This window comes from Gymnoscopelus braueri (genome assembly GCF_963280865.1).
Source record: "Gymnoscopelus braueri genome assembly, chromosome: 7".
In the NCBI taxonomy this organism is placed as follows: domain Eukaryota; kingdom Metazoa; phylum Chordata; class Actinopteri; order Myctophiformes; family Myctophidae; genus Gymnoscopelus; species Gymnoscopelus braueri.
In genome coordinates this window covers 35189770-35206059 of record NC_137608.1, presented here as the reverse complement: position 1 = coordinate 35206059, position 16290 = coordinate 35189770, and the positions used below count along the sequence as shown (strand labels likewise).

General features: G+C 44.1%; 1 protein-coding gene across 1 annotated transcript in view; it reads left to right on the top strand.

Moving 5' to 3' along the window:
* The first annotated feature begins 551 nt into the window (after window positions 1–551).
* tet3 (tet methylcytosine dioxygenase 3) overlaps window positions 552–16290 on the top strand; it is a 46784-nt gene continuing 31045 nt past the window's right edge. Inside the window, 2 exon segments of the mRNA XM_080434454.1 lie at window positions 552–790; window positions 1834–1893. The gene's annotated coding sequence lies outside the window, so the exon portion shown is untranslated.

The following is a 16290-nucleotide window of genomic DNA, read 5'->3' as shown; positions in this document are numbered from 1 at the left end:
ACGCGCACACACACTTTTCTCTTTAACCCATAGTAGCTAATATCCCTCCTGCTCCCTCCCTTTCTTTTCCTCTCCACCCCCTCCCTCTGCCTCCCTCCCTCTCTCTCTCTTTCCCTCTGTATTTTTCGCCCTAGCAGCAGAGCCAATCCTAGCTTCTGATTGGCTGATCGACTGTCTTTGTGTGCTATCTGTAGCGTGACGTCTTGCCGGCAAGCAGTGTGTGTGTGTGCGCGCGCGCGTGTGTGCGCTTGAGTATATTCGTGTGAAGGGTGTGAGGGCGGTGGAGGGGGGATTCACATCATGTGCGCTGCTGATTTAGAGAGAGAAGCGGAGGAGGGTTAGATGAAAAGAGAGAGAGAGGAGGGAGGTTCTATACGGTGCAGTGGTGATAGCGATCACAGAGGCTTGGGGGGAAAAAATCCCTCCAATGCGCGTGTATTTGCGTGCATGCGTGTGTGCGTGCTGTAGTGTAGACCTGCTGTAGCGTACTAGCGAGTTAGAGGGAGGGGAGAGAAGGAGAGGGAAAGCAAGAGAGAGAGAGATGTGTGTACTAGAGCTAATGTAAAACAGGATTAAAACACAAGATGGCTTCCTGAATGGGCTGGAACACAGACGAGAGAGAGAGAGAGACAGAGAGAGAGAGAGAGGGAGAGGTAGAGAGAGAGAGAAATAGACAGACAGACGGAGGGATAGAGAGGTGAGGGGAGAAGGAAGGAGTCGGGGAGTCTTCTGATGGGGATACGGACGGCAGAGAGAACGCACACACCGAGGAAGCTCAGAGGCACACTGGGTAAATATGAACCACCAGCCCCCCCGGAGTGAAGCGAGGGACTGTTTCAGGAGGAGATTTGATGGAGGCGTTGTGGCGAGGGTGGGGTGGGGGGGTTGTTTGGCTAGACCCAGGAACCAGCTTGAGACAAAACACAGCCGGCACATTTTAACCGCTAGACAAGGGTACAACTAAAGCCTATGGGGGAGGAGGAGGGAAGGCAAGGGAGACCTAGGCTCTACCAGATAAGAAAAAAAACTATTGTTGTATTCCTGCCATAATTAACCCTTGTTATATATAACCCTGTTCTTAGCAGGCTTTCATTCCCTTTTCACCCTCCTCCTCCTTTTAGCATTGGTGACAGTTGCCCTAATGTACAGATGACAGTGAATTTGCATGCATTGCTGCCATAACCTTAAATGGGGTTACCGACTGATGCCGGGACCGACATCAGGGGAAGGCGGGCATCGCCAAATGTGAATAGTGGCATTACATAATTCCATAATTGAAATGGAATCCTCAGCTGCCCGTCTATTTCTCCCTCGCTCTTTTTCTATTTATCTATCACTGGTTCTTTCTCACAGTTGGCGGTAGAGGGAAGTGCCGGATCGCTGTTAGAGGACAAAATAAAAGTGATTTAGGCAGTGGGGTTGGGGGGGTATCGTTGTGGTTGTAGTTGCAGAGGATTTGAAGGATGATAATGTGGGGGTGGATTGTGTAGTGTTAGTGTGTGTGTTCTGCAGGGCTGCACTCCTGTCTGGAGTGACATGTGTTTTTAAAATGGCTCTTGTCGCATTATTCTATTGATTCTTCATCTCTCTCTCTCTCTCTCTTTCCCTCCCCCTCCCTCCCTCAACCTCTTTCCTTTATCTTCCCTTCTATCTCTCCCTCTGTCTCTCCAATCTTCCTCCTCCTCTCTCCCTCTCTTCCTCCTCCTCTCTCTCTCTCTCTCTCTCTCTCTCTCTCTCTCTCTCTCTCTCTCTCTCTCTCCCCCTCTCTCCCCCCCCCCCTCTCTCTCTCTCTCTCTCTCTCCCTCCCTGCATTTCTTATGAATGCCTGTAAAGGTGGGATATTTTGAGAACGACGGTCAAAGCCACTCTGTGAACCAACAACTGGCAGCTGAGGTAAGAGAACACACCAAGCTTTCTGTATAATAATGTGTGTGTGTGTGTGTGTGGGGGGGGGGGGGGGGTAGCATACGTGCATGTGTGCTTGAATACTGGTGCAGAGGACAATACTCTAAGTGACTCGCTGTTCTGTCACTTGTCATGAGTGTGTGATGTGTGTGTTTTGTTGTTTCAATACTTAGCTGTTGGTTCATTATACAGTAGCATGGCTGAAACACTTTAGGAGGTGGAGGTTTACAGTTGACAGTACAAAGTACGCCAAGCTGTCCTTTTGCTCTCAGTATACCGTGTGTGTGTGTGTGTGTGTGTGTGTGTGTGTGTGTGTGTGCGTGTGCGTGCGTGCGTGCGCGCGTGTGTACAGTACATATATACTGTGAGTATGTGTGTGTAGTCTGTGTACACGTGTGTGTGTGTGTGTGTGTGTGTACACGTGTGTGTGTGTGTGTGTGTGTGTGTGTGTGTGTGTGTGTGTGTGTGTGTGTGTGTGTGTGTGTGTGTGTGTGTGTGTGTGTGTGTACACGTGTGTGTACGTGTGCGTGTGTGCATGAGTAAATGTTCTTAATCCGAAAGGTTGTATTCGTCCACGACCACGTGCTCTGTACTTCTGTTTACATGGTGTATGTACTCTGCATGCAAATACAGTATGTTTTCACATTATGTTTTTGATTGCATGTATGACAGCGGTGCTTACTTGTTAACCCAAAACGTAACAAAATTAACCATCAACATCAATTGCTGCACACAAGTCACCAACACATTATCTGCTAACAAGAAGATGTGCACAGATTTTGCAGCTTTAAGAGCTCGTTATCTTATAGCTGTCCAGGAGAGTACAGAAAGTACATTAAGTGTGTAGTCATCTTTTATAGCTGCAAACCTCCCATCTCCTCGTGGGGTTGACTAGCCCAGGTGCCGGCGCTTTATCATATCCAGCCACGCTGGTGAGCTGATGAGCGGTGTGGAGCGGCGGTGGTGGCGGCGGCCAGGGTTTAAAGCGTCCCACGCTGCCCGCTGATTGGCGCCAGAGCCAGGCATGTGTTGAGACAGCCGGCCAGCGAATGCAAGAGGCGGGGGGGAGAGAGAAGAGGGGAGGAGGCAACCTACACTCTGGCTCAGGAGTCCTTCCTCTCTTCTCTCAAGTTATGGAGTCAAACGAGGTAAAGGGAGTATAAGTTAGTGGGTCACGCATGCGTATACGCGTGTGAGTGTGTGTTTGTGTGCTGTTGTAAACCTGTAGCGCGTGGCTACCCGGCGCTGCTGTTCGCTGTCTTGCCGCGCCATGGCATGCTTGTATGTTTATACGGAAGGAGGGGAATTGAGCGGCATGGGTTCATAGCAAAGATGGAATAAGTGTAGTTGGCGGTGGAACCGTTGACAGTCACAGGCTGCCGTTGCATAACACGGTTTTGTGATGTCTTGCCTTCCCTGCGTACTTGAAAGCGAGCTCTTTATTTGACATGCAATTAGCTTCTACAATAAAATACAGGCACAGTTTGAAATGTTGCGGTGTGGAAGGGATTAGATGAGGGGAAATCTACATCAAGAAGATCTAGGTGTCCTACTCTCGGCTGTGTTATGCAACGACCAGTCAGTGGTTGAAAATATAGGTTAGTCATTGATTTTCAAACCTCACAGACTAGCTTAGCTCAAAACTGCTGACATAGTTTTTTATCTGAGCTATAGACCCACCTAATCCAAATCCATGTTTACATAGGCTCCTTATTTGCTAGATCTAGTCCATGTCCACCATCTGTTATCTACAGTAGGTTAAGAGTTGTGACACTTTACTTTACTCAACCAGAATGATATTCCAGTGTTTTAACCTATTGATTAATGTTAATATATATTGAAAAAACACAATAATACTAAATATCTGCCAAATATAAGATGTAATACACATTGTAAAGCGCTTTGGATAAAGGCTCTTTATAAATGCACCATTTACCATTTTATCTTTACCACTTAAGCCATATACAGTATACTTTGTATAGCTCACAATGCATCGTGATGTGATGTGTTGTGACTCTGACTGGCACCCCGTCATTGCTAAACCAACCAAACCGCTACAGCTTGTAAGACAGGCTATTTTCAATACAAACAACTATGAATCTCAGGGGATAAGTAATTTCAGGATTCCCTCATGATCTTTCACCACAATGTATAGTTAGGTCCCTCACTTTGGTAGCTAATCATTGTGTAGCACACTGTACTACATACCTCAGTCTGCTGGCCCAGGTTCGAATTCCGCCTCAGCCTTCTCTCCTGTGCCAGCCCCAATGTTGTGTCCCTCTCTGCTTGCCAACTAATCTGTCACAATGAAAAGTGCACAGGAGAACATACTGTGTTCTCTCCTTATAGTAAAAACAAACCGCATAACTGTCCATTCACAAGGAGATGTGTAGGATGTGATTACGCCCTCTGCTTGTGGCTTTTCTTCTGCTGCACAGCAAAGTCTTCAGTGTTCATTTAACTCAGGGTATAAAAACAATGGAACTACTAAGGTCTCCATGTTTACACTCTCAGAGTTACATTAGTTAAATTGTGTGTTTATAGAGAGTCAAGGTTTCTGGAAGACTGGTCTGTTCTCACAGGCTCTGTTTTTCTGTCAAACATTTTCCTGGTTACTTTATCAAGACAAACACCCCTCTGTAGCCAGCAGATAGAAGAGTCTTGTGATTGAGCACACTCATCTAAATATGGTGCTGTGGTATGGTTGTGAATGTGGGGCTTCTTTACAAAATATTACACATCCATTTTGAATAATACTAACTAAACCTAATATGACCAAATGTGACTTCTTATTTCGTTTTAATATTTCGAATATACAGTACCCTGAGCCATTAACTCTAACATTTTAGATTTATCCTCCAAAAGAATTATAGTTTTCAGTAAAGTAATCCTAAACTACCTAATAATAATTAGACTCCATATGTAATGATGGTTTCAGATTAGGTATTTCATATAAAATGTGTAGGGTTTGATGAAAATGTATTACACATAGGGGCCATGTGCAAGGGTACGAGGGGATGACCCCAGGCGCAAAAAGCAAGGAGTTTGAAATCCTGGCGGGGGTGTTGCAAGGGGACACCCTCGCCTGCTTCCTCTTCATTATAGCCCTGGACTATGCACATAGGAAGGCCATCAGTGGATGAGATCTAGAACTAGTCCTAATGGTATTACACCCACTGTAGGAGGTTTTTTGATTCATTGAATACTTTATTAGTCAAAAGTGTAAACAGCACGTGGTACAGTCAGACATTAAGGCTAAAAGGATAGCACAAAAAAGTCCTGGGGACTACATACATGACATGTCATCAACAAATACAAAACACTATGTACAAAGGAGAAAAAGGAAAAACGGCAACACATACTTTCTATGGGAAATTGCATTTACCTCACCTTGTGTTTTCCTGATAGATGATTTGTCAGGACAGTTTTGAAAGAAACCAGTGATTCACATTCTTTTTTTAAATAATGTTTTACCCCCTTTTTCTCTCCAATTTAGTCGTTATGACAATTGATTCCTCCGCACACACATCTCTGTGTTGTCACTGCTGTCGTATCCTACTGACTCACCTGCCAGTGAGGAGCCTCCACCGGGAGGACGTAGAGCGTTCGTCCTACTCCTCCCGCCCAACACTCCCTGCTGACAGTTTCCGCCCCAGCCTGTAGGAATACATGCAATGACCAATATCACCCTCCCCGCTCCCCGCCCGGCTTCCCTCCCCCGAACACGGGCCAATTGTGTTCGCATAGATGCCCGGCAAAGCCGGCTGCACCAAGGTGAATTTGAACCCACAACCTTCGTGGTGGTGGGCAGGGACTTTTACCACTGTCAGGGCATTCCACATTTTGGTAGCAGAGTAGCTAGTAGAATGATAGTTTTCCGATGTTTGTTCTATATTTGAGTAATACCAGGTCTAGACTCCCTGCTCTACTGTAGCCCTAATAGACCTGGACTTGATCTAATAGAGGCAGATGAAGATCTGCCTGCTATCTGACCATAATGGCACAGGTACTCTTGACCAGAGTGGAAACATTGTGTGCCAAGTTTAGTATTGGGCTAAATACCAAGAAAACTGAGGTGATCACCTATAACACCCTCCTGGGCCATACATACACCTCTAACAACAACAGTAAGCACTGCGCTGAAATAAGTCACTGACTTCAAATACCTGGGCTCATGGGCCAACTCAACAGAGCAAGACCTTAAAGTAAGGAAAGCACTTGTGTGGAGGGCTCTGAGTGGCAGTGGGTGGAAGTCAAACTTCACCTGACATATTAAGCTCTGCTTCTCTGCGACTGAAGCCTGTCCTACAGAAGTCCCTGAATGGGTGCTACTCCAGAATGCTACAAGCAGTACATCAACCAGATTGAGCATGTTACCAACAAGTATCTGTATGGGGGGCTGCCAAGGGTGAGTGAGAAGATAGCACCCGTAGACATCACGAGCACTCAGCAAGAAAACTTGTGCTTTTGGAACCAAGTAAACAACACATGGGCATCGATCGCGATACGTAGGTGGATGTACTAAAGAAAGGTGCAGGGGCGGAAAGTACTGGCAAGCTAGCCAGATGTATGGAGGAACACGACCTAGACAGACATATATTGTGGGGAAGCAAAGCATTATCTGCAATGTGTGACTTAATGTTTCAAAAAGGCAGGCAGATTTTGGAATGAACCTCTTCATATGTTCAACACTCTCTTTTCAAACCACATTTCAGTGGAGAGAAAAAAAAACTAGTGTAAACGTACTATGGTGATGTCTGGTTTACTTGTTTCAACAAATTTTAAATGCTCAGTAGTACGATCTTGAATGAATAAAATAGTAGGCAGCGTAGACCTGTGTCACGAGTTAAGTTTTTTATTAAGGAACAGAAGGACAGCTGAGAGATTGACCATGTAGTTGAGGATCAGGTTGAAGACACCTCATTTTTATAGTACTTATGCACAGTGTGGGTCAACATGCTTCACAGTAAATACCTAAATGCACGCTAAATAAAACAAACAAACAAACAAACAAACAATTGAAACAGTTATACACCATTGCAGGAACCAGCCATTATTTCAGTTTTAGGGCAGGTCCTTATGCCATGTCCTTGGTTGTTTAGGAAATGAGACCAAGGGGAGAGTTACATGAACAAGCCAGACTGCTCCGCCGTGATTTACACTATTACTCATGCACAGGATTTCCTCTACATTATGAAATGAACCCCACATGGTACGGGTACAGTAGAAGGAATCACGTACCGCCAACAGAAACAGCGCCATCCAGTTATTGATGACTGCCTGACAGCAGATGCATACTTCAGTATCATTGCATTTAGCCTTGCACGGAATCCCCAACACCTTGACGAGAAAGGGTTAATCATGACCTAGTTTCCGTGGCAACAATGAATGACTGGTGACATCATTGCTGTAATTTTAGCTCAGCCTCAATGTTGGGTCACGTGAGCCAAATAGCAATGTGTGGGAGTGTGTGTGTGTGTGTGTGTGGGGGGGGGGGGGTTAAATTGCTTGATGCAAAGCACACACAGCAAGCGGAGGGTTTGACATCACCTCTTCCATTAATGGTTTGTTTTGAGCATTGAACCACTACGACTGCACTGTAAGGTTTCCTTTCCACACAGTCAACAATGAAGTCACCCTTTACCCACGTGTCAACACGTGGTCATTTCCTGTTACTGGAGAGATTCATTTAGAAAATAACTTCAATTCCAAAATGGTTCTCAAACGTTATTCATGTAAAACACCACTGAGTCTCCAACATGATGTTATGTGGTGTATGTATCCACCAATAATACGTCTCCCCTTACAGAGGGACTAATGGAGGCTCTCAATCATATGTTAAAAGCAAGGTACTTGATTTTGTATTGTTGTCATGTTTAGGTTCTCTAATTAATGCCACTGAGCTAACGTTTGTCTAAGCACTGTCCCGCTTGGTTGCTCATGTTCTTCTGCAAGTGCTCACAACCTGGCACTGTCTAAGATCTGGCATGGATTCATGGTACTCTTGCATGGCACAATTCCTGGTGGCTGGTCATGGCTGGGTATCAGGGTGGCTGCTTGGATAAGTTCTTGTTTTGCATGGATGGTGTACAGTATCTGTCTTTCTTCCTAGATGAGAGAGAGAGAGAGAGAGAGAGAGAGAGAGAGAGAGAGAGAGAGAGAGAGAGAGGCGCTGTCAGCTGCCTGGTGCTGCAGTTAATGAAAAATGAATGGGTGGAAAAGAAGTGGGAGGATCGCTAAGTTGTCGCACCTTTAACTCTCACCTCTCTGGAGGCTGTCCTGATACTTATGCTGCTGCTGGCACTGGGGAGCCAGAGCTCAGTTCTGAACATCTAGAATCACACTCTGAACATAGAATCCTGCTACATTCTGAACATCTAGGATACCGCTACATTCTGAACATCTAGGATACCGCTACATTCTGAACATCTAGGATACCGCTACATTCTGAACATCTAGGATACTGCTACATTCTGAACATCTAGGATACTGCTACATTCTGAACATCTAGAATACTGCTACAATCTCAACATCTAGGATACTGATACATACTGAACATTATAGAAACCTGCAACATTCTGAACACATGGAATACTGCTACATTCTGAACATGATGAGATGAGATATGCATTTTACATTGAGATTTTAGAATTTGGACTCTTGATGCTCTTATCCAGACTATAAAGTCATAAAACAAGCTTCCATTTCTAGCTCTGCAAACAACATGCAAAAAAGCGCTCAGAGCCATAGGACCCCGTTGTTATCCCTCTAATCCTAGAATATTCATCTAGAACCCTGACACATTCTGAACATCTCTAGAACTGTGCTGCTACAGGCATGTGCTGGCCCTTTAAGACAGGCTACGCCTGACTTGAACATATGGGGAGCTAATCTTAGCCCAGCTCCTGGGAGAGAGACAAGGCTGGCAATGAGCCACCGTGCAGGCAGAGGAACCGTTCTATGCTCGCTCTCTTGCTTGCTACCTCTGTCTCTTCTACCTCTGTTTCATTCTGTGACATCCTCTGTGGTTCACTTGTTTTGTCTCTCTGTAATCTCGCTTTCTCTGTGCTTCCCTTTTCAGTCTCAAAATGTAGACACAGTACACGCATACCATATCATTTGTCAACTTCTCGCTTTCATTCTTCTAATTGAAATCTATCATCTCATATTAGTGATACCTTAATCTCAGCACTCTTGACTAACCAGTTCTCAGGTTTCCTCTATTTATTGTTCATCAACATCATCATCATCAAATCATCAGGTACAAAATGTACAAGTTTCAGGCAAATGTCCCCTCTTGTCTTGCTTTCTCACCACCATTCTTGCTTTCTTACTTTCTCACCACTCCATTCTCCTGTCATCATTCTTGTCTTCTGTCTTCTCTCAGTCAGTTTACCATCCATCTACCCCCCCCCCCCCAAAAAAAAAATAAAACCAACACGTTCTGGGTACTGTTGGGAGTCCGTTTTTGGTGGTTCCACCCTGCCCCCACCACCATAATTTCTCCACTTCCCTCCTCCTCTCTCCACCTCCCCCCTCTTCTTTTCTTTTCCCTTTGTGGGGAAGAGTGGTGAATTGAAGTAGAAGAGAGAGTGCTAGGGTGATGGGGGGCCTCTCCCAGCTGGGCTGCTGCGTGCTGACTTGCACGTGCCACATGCAAGTCAGGAGTAATGAGTCAGAGTGGATACCCTACCCCCGACAACTACGTCTCGCACACACGCCCCAAACGCAACCTGCACACCCTGAACCCTACACCACCTGTCCTGCCCTGCCCTGTCCAGAGAGGCTGCACCGTCACCAGAGGGGAGTAGAAAGACAAAGGAAGGAAAGAAGAAAAGAAAGACAATACAAAAGCTGGTTCATGGAGAGAGAGAGAGAGAGAGAGAGAGAGAGAGAGAGAGAGAGAGAGAGAGAGAGAGAGAGAGAGAGAGAGAGAGAGAGAGAGAGAGAGAGAGAGAGAGAGAGAGAGAGAGAGAGAGAGAGAGAGAGAGAGAGAGCATGCAGGGATAATGTGACAAGGTGATGTCACCGGCAACATGAGATGGATGGATGGAAAAATGGAAGGGTGCATGTATCTACGTATCTATCTATAGATATAAATAGATAAAGATAGATATGCATACATTATGTCCCCATGCAGTCAAGCTGAAGTACTAGTATTTTATGCTGCTATTCTGCTATCGTGCCTCCTCTCCTGTTCTGAAAAGTCCCTCCCACCAGTAAACCCACTGACCTCTCAGTGACGGAACGAGAGTGAGAGAGCAGTTCGATGCCTATAAGCACGCGTGTGTGCATACTGTATGTGTGTGTATGTGGTCATGTATGTGCAGATGTAGGCAGAATGCTATGAGCGTTTTTATTCTCCCAGTGTGGATGTAAAAGTCCGGTTTTTCCCTCCTCTGCATGTGAGGGAGGGATGGCAGAGAGGGAGATAGATTAGTCAAAAAAGAGTGAGAGAGACAAAAGAATGGAGGATAGGGATACGGAGAGATGAAGAAGGAGCAGATCAATAGCTGGAAAGGCAAAGGAGGGAGGGAGTTTAAAAAGAGAATAGAGTAGAGAGTGAGAGAGGGAGATGAAGAAAAAAGTGTACTGGTATGTACAATAAAGGAAGAATTGGGGGGGGGGGGGGGGGATTAAGGATAGCCGTAATCTGAAAAGCTCCCAATATTTAATTCACTTTTTCACATTGTTCGGTTCATGTAGATCTTCATCAGGCATCAAGCTGATTGACACATTAAATATTGGCACATTAGCTTATTTTTCAGCGTGCAGATATCGTTTCTTTCAATGGAGCTGGAGAGAGAGAGAAAGAAAGAAAGAAGATAGATGAAGGAGAGATAAGAAATTGAGAGAGAGGCAGAAGGAATTGGGAAGGGGTGGACTGGAGGGACAGGAATAGATATGGAATACGATAAACAGATAAAAAGAGAAAGGGAAGGAGATACAGAGAGATTGAGACAGAAACAGTGAGAATGATAGAGATGGGTAGTGAGAGTTAGATCAGATGACCTTGATGCCATTAGGCTGCGGGGGGGGGGGGGGGGTTAAATGGGTCATGGCGGGTGAGGCGGGGGGAGGTGCGTGGCTGGGGAGGGGGGGGGGTTGTTGTAGTAGGCGGCTGAACACAGGAAGAGATGAGCTGTGGTGGGGGGGATGGGTCATCCTGTCGGCAACATAACTCAGTCATTTGCTCTGCATGGAGGTCATGTGAGTGTGTTTAACAACACATCGTTGCTGTCGGGAGGGAAACCTTGCCGTTCAAAACCGTTACTTTTCAGAAAAAGGGAAAAAGAACCTGTGTTCTAGTGGATCCATTGTACTTATTATTTAGTCACAAGCTTTTGTTAACACCCTGGTTCATTGGTTCAATATTTATAAAACCAGCAGACACACTAAACCAACTTTCACTTTCACTTAGAAAACATCCTAAAATACCAAATATAGCAGATCTAGAAGCTCCCAGCGCGTCCCATCGCGATGAGTTGTGAGCTTGTAGATCGGCTACTTTTGTGGGACACTGTAATATGACAAAGTAGGGCGTTCATTTGACGAAAAAAACATAAAAAGTTGAAACATGGAGCTATGAGGTTTTCTGCCCGTTTCTGCCCCCTAGACAGATTCATACATACACAAAAGTGCAAATATATGCATACACTCAATGTTTTTGTGTGTCAGATGTAGTGTCTCACTCTTGAGAGGAAGTCCTCCCACACTTTAAGACGATTATGTGTTGCGTGACAGGAATCATGTCAGGTTTTTACACGAAACCCTTCCATTTCCTCAACTCTCAGAAAGGTGGTTTTCCTCAGTAACCCACCAAGTACAATAATCTTATGCCTCGCAGCCCTCCCACAACTACTGATGTCTTTGTTAAAAGTTTTAATCACTGTGTTTTGCTGTGTGTGGGGTGTGTGTGTTTGTGTTTGCGTGCGCTTTGATTGGAAGAAAAGACAGCAGTGAGTGACTCAGGCTTAGTCATATGTTAGAAAACATCCACACGCTACCAAGGATGCACTTTTGTTGTCAGTCACCCCCTCCTACAACCCAGATCATTCGTCCTTATTGCCGAGAAAGTGAGACAGATATGAGAGAATGAAAAGAAATGCAGAGAGATAAACTTGAGGGCATGAAATAACGATAAATAATGTCACTAGCTTTGAAATTAATTCACATGGAGACTCATCACACCTCTCTGCTCATGCCAGGCTATAGCAGGTGTACGGTAAGAGTTCATCTGAACTTGTCTCCCTGTCCGTTTCTTGGCTGATTTTCTCCCAAAAGGTTAACGTTACTTCTTTTACTAACTGGTTTTAAAGTCCTTGAAGTCTTGTTGACTGTTACCATGGGAACTGTGTTTCAAGTTCAAAGAGGACTGTAGTCTGTCAGGTAGCCTTAATATGCTTGTCAGGATTGTGTATGTATTGTAATACATTCGAGGTCATACTGCACCATGAGATATTGGCACTGTGTTGTAGATCAGCTTTCTCACAGTATAGCATGTATTAATCCAGTAATACCATTTTCATTGTTAATATTTATGATTGGATGTCAAGACAATGATGACACAAGCTTATTATTATGGAAGTTTATTCTGTGAAAGAAAAGTACTGTTGTTTTAGTTGTTTTTTGTTGCACTGTTGTTTTGTCCAGTTGTTAGAGTGTTGAATGTTTAATGGACCACAATGGAAACAAGCGTCTGGCTTTTTGTGTCATCCTTTTGGCTTGTTTTGAACTCGCACTGCCTGTACCTTTAGAAATCGTCTTTAAAGTATTAAATCAATCAAAGTTCCTTCATTCCTTTCCCTTTCTAGTGCATCCAGGTTCTCGTTTGTAAGTGGGTTCCTTTCTAGTGCATCCAGGTTCTCGTTTGTAAGTGGATAAACAATTTAATTTGGGGTGTTTGATTGATTGATTGAAAATTGTATTAGGCAAAAGAATGTAAAACAGCACAGTTACATTTATAATACTTTTGTCTAAAAGGTCCGACCAAAAAAGTCCTTGCGGACTTGTTTCCGTTGGGGTCCTTGAATTAATTTCATAGTTTTAATTTCTAGTTTTAGTAGGTTGGATTTAGGTTTGTTGTCATCAAAATAAAATGATTGTTCCAAGCCATTACATTTGACAATGTTGTTATAATTCATGTGAGCCTAGGAGCAAACTAAGGCTGGTTAATAATGTTATGTTGTTTCTGACAGCTGGCAGACATTGCTAGGTTGTATAATAATAAGGTATAAGGTAAACTACAGTTGAACTGCTGCAGGTTGTTAGCTGTGGGATGCAGCAGATGATGATGATATTGGTGTTTTTTTGTAAGAAATAGGCCCTGGCCACAAATTTGTGAGGCAATTACAGGCAAATTTTATATATCAGTATCAAAACCCTGTTTGACGGTCATTGTCACATGACTCTCAAGACCAGGGTCCATGTGTGCCCATGTGTGAGAGATTGGACGCTGCGTTCATGATTTACGACATCTTGATCACTTGACTTTTGGTTCGGACAGAATCTGTAGGAGTATATTAGCAAAAAGTGTGTTTTGAAGAAAACGCGAAATGAGCGAAATCTAGTCAGACGGCAATGGGCTGTATGGGGGAGTTATAGGCCATAACGTGAAGCAGCACCATGAGGTTCTTCCTTTACTTACTGGGAGTGTGCGTGCAAAGTTTCACACCAATCGGTGCAGAAGTGCCTGATAGCTGCTCACAGACAAGACAGACATTCAGACAGACAGACTCACCAGACAGACAGACATAATCCCTGCCCCTGGCTGTCCCCGGCCTGGTGGAGATAATAACATGGAACGGTGTTGTTATCAAGGGATATTGGAATCCAACTCTGCCTATCAAACTGTGGTATAATATAGTTGGGAAGTATAGGCCTAATCGATTGTGTTGCCACATACAGTTGGAAACTATCTTTGGGCTGTAACAAGGCTTTTGAGCACTTTGAACAACTTTTTTTATGCTAGAGCTATCTAGCAGTGATTTCTGAAAATTACACATCCTGTATGTTTTATGGTAGTTTTGTCTTGGGAGTCAAAATAATAATACACATGTTGGAACCATTTAGAGCAGTTGTTTTCTGTTCTGAATTGGCCCTGCCATGATGGTAAAGTTCTGTTTTCATGTTCCCATATAACAGTATATCCTCTCTTAATTACATACAGCTGATAGTTGGTCCTTTAAATTGAGCTTTGGACACATTGGAATTTGCTGTGGTGGCAAAAACAGCAGAGGAATTTCCTTCTTGAAGGTTGGTGGTTTTCACTCTTTTGTTGTTGATAAACTTCGCTTTAAAATGTCCCACAATAGTAAACTCAGTAAGCTGTTTATATATTGGATTACAAAAAACAACAACAACCATATACCTGTGTGTGTGTGTGTGTGTGTGTGCGTGTGTGCGTGTGTGTGTGTGCGTGCATGCGTGCGTGCGTACGTGCGTGCGCCCGCGCGTGTGTATTTTTTAAAATGTTTTTAATAACACCATAAATGTATGATTATTGTCTTCACCATTGAACTAGATCTCAAAGCATAACCATTCTCTTCCCACAACAAATGTGCCTTGTTCATACTAATACTAAAGTGCCTTGCTAATATAATACAAATGTGCCTTAATGGACTTGGCAAAATGTCCTCCCCATCAATGGTTTTAGCCATTGTTTAGGGCACTTAGTCTGGTGCAGTGGAGGAGATTTTAACATGCGTTAGTCTGTTCTGTTTCAAGGTATTTCTATGCATGAGGTCAGGACAGAATTGTCAGTGTGATGACATTGTTCTCCTTTACTCCTTTCAACTCACACACGACCACTGCTAGTTCTATTGGACAAGGATGTTTAAGTGTGTTCGCTTGAAGCTACAAGTCTATATTAGTCCATAATTAGATGATTATAAGAAATCTGGGTCCACATGACAAGAGTTGAGAACCAAGTGCGTTTCAAATGTGTTTGCTCGAGGCTCACAAGTTCAGTTCATGTGATGTTATTTTTCTGTTATGTTTGTTCGATGGCTGAATGCATTCCAAGAAATTATTTTTTTCATCATACATTTTCAAACGTATTCCGATTCACATTCAGATTTATATACCGGCACTATCATCCAAAATGACTTACAATAAGTGAAACCCAACTGTTTCAGCTTAAGTAACTGGGGATTGTAATGAGAGAAAAAAACAGCAGTATCTAGATATGTTCTAACTTGCTTTATATATCAAAAAATATATATATACCTTGAATTATAGTACTCAAAGTTGCTTTATATGTGTGTGTGTGGGGGCCAGGGGAAAGGGAAAAAAAGAGAACAACTTTATTAGGAAAGAAATCAGATAAGCAAATAAGATAAGTATTAAAAGCAGTTTGAAAATGTTTCCCTTCTTATATGTGTAGGCATGCGCAGTATTAAGCTGGTGATGGAGGCGGTAGGGTTCGGCCTTGGAGTCTGGAGTTTTGCTTTGTCACTGCAGCGAAAGAGAGAGGAGGCGCTAGTTAAGAGAGGGTGAATGAATGAGAGCGTGTGTTTGAGGGTGGTGGTGGTGGCAGAATGTGTGTGTTTGGGGGGGGGGGGGGGTGGCGTATGGAGGAGGGGGTTGGCAACTCCATGCTTTGTCATAAGACACATGTGCCCACCCAGTGACGGCGAGGGGGGTAGCATGATGATGATGATGTAGGTGATGTAATGCTACGTCATACCCACATGCTTCCCACTCTACCCTCACTTTCCCTCGCTCACTCTGTTGACTCTCATTGGCGCTTCCTGGTCACATGACCCTAGTCTCTTCTCTTTTCTTCTTCTTCCCCTTAGTCAGCTTAGGCTGGGCCGTGTGAGTCTTTTGGAGCTGACTGTACAGTGTGTGTATGTGTGCGTGCGTGTGGGCACTGTATATGTACGGTATGTGTGCATCCGTGGAAAGTGTAGGAGTATATTATGAATTAAAGGGCCAGAGAACAAGAATGTCAGACACGTCTTAGACTCAAAGGATACAAGGAGACCATATCCAAAACAGAAGTAGCGATATCTGGTGAGACGGAGGAATAGGTGGATCAAGATGGATCAAGAGAGAAAGAGAGAGAGGAAAAGCCAAAGTAAGCAAGATAGAGTGAGGAGGTTAATCCAGTAGTAGCAGACGGCACACACTCATAATGAGAGAACAGCAACAATGTGCACGACTGACAGCGGGCTGCATGGAGGGTGACGGCATGTTTTATTTGTGTTTTGTTTCGTTTTTCTACTCCCTCCTCTTCCTGCATAAATCCAGTAGTGTCGAGAAGAGAAGAGAAAGAGAAGCGAAGAGAAGAGAAGAGAAGAGAAGAGAAGAGAAGAGAAGAGAAGAGAAGAGAAGAGAAGAGAAGACAAGGCCGGTCAGCAAGCAGCCGCAAGAGAGCAACCG